At 40.6% G+C, this 4,981-nt stretch overlaps 1 non-coding gene across 1 annotated transcript; it reads left to right on the top strand.

Annotated features, from left to right (window-relative positions):
• The first annotated feature begins 4,559 nt into the window (after positions 1 to 4,559).
• On the top strand, positions 4,560 to 4,667 carry LOC112725643 (small nucleolar RNA R71). Its single transcript, XR_003164737.1, has one exon. It is a non-coding gene; the product is annotated as a small nucleolar RNA R71 (small nucleolar RNA).
• Positions 4,668 to 4,981: the final 314 nt, after the last annotated feature.

Genomic DNA, 4,981 nt, shown 5'->3' with positions numbered 1-4,981 from the left:
GTTCAACGAATGGGTGCAGCTGCTGGTGCGCAGAAATTGTGATTACACTTTAATTATGTAAAATTCATCGCTCTTTCTTTCCCTGGTAATGGCGCCAAAAACATGATGCCAATACCATGGTTCACAACTTCGCACAACTAACCAGCAAGTGCACTGGGTCGTCCAAGTAATACCTTACGTGAGTAAGGGTCGAATCCCACGGAGATTGTTGGTATGAAGCAATCTATGGTCACCTTGTAAATCTCAGTCAGGCAGATATAAATTGATAATGGTGTTTTCGAATAATAATTAAATAAACATAGAATACAGGATAGAAATACTTATGTAAATCATTGGTGAGAATTTTAGATAAGCGAATAGAGATGCTTTCGTTCCTCTGAACCTCTGCTTTCCTGCTATCTTCATCCAATTAGTCTTACTCCTTTCCATGGCTGGCTTTATGTAATGCATCACCATTGTCAATGGCTACTTTCGGTCTTCTCTCGGGAAAATGATCCAAATGCCCTGTCACGGCACGGCTAATCGTCTGGAGGCATCACCCTTGTCAATGGTTACATCCTATCCTCTCAGTGAACATGGTCAACGCACCCTGTCACGGCACGGCTATTCATCTGTCGGTTCTCGATCATACTGGAATAGGATTTACTATCCTTTTGCGTCTGTCACTACGCCCAGCAATCGCGAGTTTGAAGCTTGTCACAGTCATTCAATCATTGAATCCTACTCGGAATACCACAGACAAGGTTTAGACTTTCCGGATTCTCTTGAATGCTGCCATCAATCTAGCTTATACCACAAAGATTCTGGTTAAGAGATCTAAGAGACACTCATTCAATCGAAAGTAGAACGGAAGTGGTTGTCAGGCACGCGTTCATCACATTCAGGTTGAAGTGCGAATGAATATCTTAGAAGCGAAATAAGATGAATGGAATAGAAAATAGTAGTACTTTGCATTAATCTTTGAGGAACAGCAGAGCTCCACACCTTAATCTATGGAGTGTAGAAACTCTATCGTTAAAAATACATAAGTAAAAGGTCCAGGCATGGCCGAATGGCCAGCCCCTCTGATCTAAGAACCAGGCATCCAAAGATGATCCTAAGATCCTAAGATGATCAAAAGATATCTAATACAATAGTAAAAGGTCCTATTTATAATAAACTAGCTACTAGGGTTTACAGAAGTAAGTAATTGATGAATAAATCCACTTCCGGGGCCCACTTAGTGTGTGCTTGGGATGAGCTTTAACTTTCCACGTGCAGAGGCCATTTGTGGAGTTGAACGCCAGGTTTTGATCCATTTCTGGCGTTCAACTCTGGTTTCTGATCCTTTTCTGGCGCTGGACGCCAGAATTGGGCAGAGAGCTGGCGTTGAACACCAGTTTGCGTCATCTATTCTTGGCCAAAGTATGGACTATTATATATTGCTGGAAAGTCCTGGATGTCTACTTTCCAACGTAATTAGAAGCGCGCCATTTTGAGTTCTGTAGCTTCAGAAAATCCATTTTGAGTGCAGGGAGGTCAGAATCCAACAGCATCAGCAGTCCTTCTTCAACCTCTGAATCTGATTTTTGCTCAAGTCCCTCAATTTCAGCCAGAAAATACCTGAAATCACAGAAAAACACACAAACTCATAGTAAAGTCCAGAAATGTGAATTTAACATAAAAACTAATGAAAACATCCCTAAAAGTAACTAGATTCTACTAAAAACATACTAAAAACAATGCCAAAAAGCGTATAAATTATCCGCTCATCACAACACCAAACTTAAATTGTTGCTTGTCCCCAAGCAACTGAAAATCAAATAGGATAAAAAGAAGAGAATATACTATAAATTCCAAACTATCAATGAAACATAGCTCCAATCATATGAGCGGGACTTATAGCTTTTTGCCTCTTGAATAGTTTTGGCATCTCACTTTATCCATTGAAGTTCAGAATGATTGGCATCTATAGGAACTCAGAGTTCAGATAGTGTTATTGATTCTCCTAGTTTAGTATGATGATTCTTGAACACATCTATTTTATGAGTCTTGTCCGTGGCCCTAAGCACTTTGTTTTCCAGTATTAACACCGGATACATAAATGCCACAGACACATAATTGGGTGAACCTTTTCAGATTGTGACTCAGCTTTACTAAAGTCCCCAATTAGAGGTGTCCAGGGTTCTTAAGCACACTCTTTTTTTGCTTTGGACCTTGACTTTAACTGCTCAGTCTCAAGTTTTCACTTGACACCTACACGCCACAAGCACATGGTTAGGGACAGCTCGGTTTAGCCGCTTAGACGAGGATTTTATTCCTTTAGGCCCTCCTATCCACTGATGCTCAAAGCCTTGGGATCCTTTTTATTTACCCTTGCCTTTTGGTTTTAAGGGTTATTGACTTTTTGCTCTTGCCTCTTGGTTTTAAGAGCTTTTGGCTTTTTCTGCTTGCTTTTTCTTTTTCTTTCTATTTTTTTTTTCGCCTATTCTCTTTTTTTTTTTACAAGCTTTGTTCTTTGCTGCTTTTTCTTGCTTCAAGAATCATTTTTATGATTTTTTAGATTATCAAATAACATGTCTCCTTGTCATCATTCTTTCAAGAGCCAACATATTTAACATTCTTAAACAACAACTTCAAAAGACATATGCACTGTTCAAGCATACATTCAGAAAACAAGAAGCATTGTCACCACATCAACATAATTAAACTAAGTTCAAGGATAAATTCAAAACTCATGTACTTCTTGTTCTTTTAAATTAAAACATTTTTCATTTAAGAGAGGTGATGGATTCATAGGACATTCATAACTTTAAGACAAGGAATGAATCCACCTTAGTGATGATGGTGTTTCCTTCTTGAGGAACCAATGATGTTCTTGAGCTCTTCTATGTCTCTTCCTTGTCTTTGTGGCTTGATTCCTAGTGATTTTTGGTATTTCTATCCTCAGTTGCTTCCAATAACTATGTGGAGGGAAGTGCATCCCCTGAGGTATCTCAGGGATCTCTTGATTTGCAGCCACATGTTCTACCACTGAGCTATAGATCCTTTACATAATTGATTTACCACACCAAACTTAGAATGTTGCTCGCCCTCGAGCAAGAAAAGAAGGAATAGATGAAGAAGAAGATGTGGAAAAAAAACTAGGATTATGAGGAAGGAAGGTGGGGATCCTGTGGGGTCCACAGATCCTGAGATGATCCTGTGAGGTCCACAGATCTTGAGGTGTCAAGGCATTTACATCCCTGCACCAATTTAGGCATGCAAAATGCCCTTGCACACAACTCTGGGCGTTCAGCGCCAGGTTGGTGCCCATTTTGGGCGTTCAACGCCCATTTGTTGCCCATTTCTGGCGTTGAACGCCAGAACCATGCTTGTTCTGGGCGTTCAGTGCCCAGATGATGCCTATTTTGGGCGTTCAGCGCCAGAACCATGCTCTGTTCTAGCGTTGAACACCAGGCAGATGCTTCCTCTAGGGTGTGATTTTTCTTCTGCTGTTTTTGATTCCGTTTTCAATTTTTATATTTATTTTGTGACTCCACATGAACATGAACCTATAAAGACATGAAAAACAAAAATAAAATTAGATAAATAAACATTGGGTTGCCTCCCAACAAGTGCTTCTTTAATGTCAATAGCTTGACAGTGGGCTCTCATGGAGCCTCACAGATGTTCAGAGCATTGTTGAGACTCTCCAACACCAAACTTAGAGTTTGGATATGGGAGTTCAACACCAATCTTAGAGTTTGGTTGTGGCCTTCCAACACCAAACTTAGAGTTTGACTGGGGGGGCTTTGTTTGACTCTGCTTTGAGAGAAGCTTTTTCTGCTTCCTCTCCATGGATGCAGAGAGAGATCCTTGAGTTGTAAACACAAGGTTGTCTTTATTTAATTGAAGGATCAATTCTTCTCTGTCCACATCAATCATAGCTCTTGCTGTGGCTAGGAAAGGTCTTCCTAGGATGATGGATTCATCCTCTTCCTTTCCAGTGTCTAGAACTATGAAATCAGCAGGGATGCAAAGGCCTTCAACCTTTACTAACACGTCCTCTACTTGCATAAGCCTATTTTCTTGAATTATCTGCCATCTCTAATGAGATTTTAGCAGCTTGCACCCCATAGATTCCCAGTTTCTCTATTACAGAGAGGGGCATGAGGTTTATCCCTGAACCAAGGTCACACAGAGCCCTAAAGATCATGGTGCCTATGGTACAAGGTATTATGAACTTTCCGGGATCCTGTCTCTTCTAAGGCAATGTCAGTTGATCCAGATCACTTAGTTCATTGGTGAACAAGGGAGGTTCATCTTCCCAAGTTTCAATGCCAAATAATTTTGTTCTGAGCCAATATGGCATTGAGAGTATCAATTTCAAGAACTCCCTTCTTCATAGGCGTCCCATTACTCACAGGATTCCTCTCAGAAGTGTACATGAACTGGTTATTAGCAACCATGTCAATGAGCTCTTGAGCTTCTGTAGGCATTTTCTTTAGGTGAATGGATCCACCTGCAGAAGTATCCAATGACATCTTAGCTAATTCAGATAAACCATCATAGAATATATCCAGGATGGTCCATTCTGAAAGCATGTTAGAAGGGCACTTTTTGGTCAGCTGTTTGTATCTTTCCCAAGCTTCATAGAGGGATTCACCTTCTTTCTGTCTGAAGGGTTGAACATCCACTCTAAGCTTGCTCAGCTTTTGAGGAGGAAAGAACTTGGCTAAGAAAGCCGTGACCAGCTTATCCCAAGAGTTCAGGCTATCTTTGGGTTGAGAGTCCAACCACACTCTAGCTCTGTCTCTTACAGCAAAAGGGGAAAGCATGAGCCTGTAGACTTCAGGATCTACTCCATTAGTCTTTACAGTATCACAGATCTGCAAGAATTCAGTTAAGAACTGAAAAGGATCTTCGGATGGAAGTCCATGAAACTTGCAGTTCTGCTACATTAGAGAAACTAGCTGAGGTTTCAGCTCAAAATTGTTTGCTCCAATGGCAGGAATGGAGA

Source organism: Arachis hypogaea, chromosome 11, assembly GCF_003086295.3.
Source record: "Arachis hypogaea cultivar Tifrunner chromosome 11, arahy.Tifrunner.gnm2.J5K5, whole genome shotgun sequence".
Taxonomy (NCBI): domain Eukaryota; kingdom Viridiplantae; phylum Streptophyta; class Magnoliopsida; order Fabales; family Fabaceae; genus Arachis; species Arachis hypogaea.
This window is presented reverse-complemented; position numbering and strand designations above follow the sequence as displayed.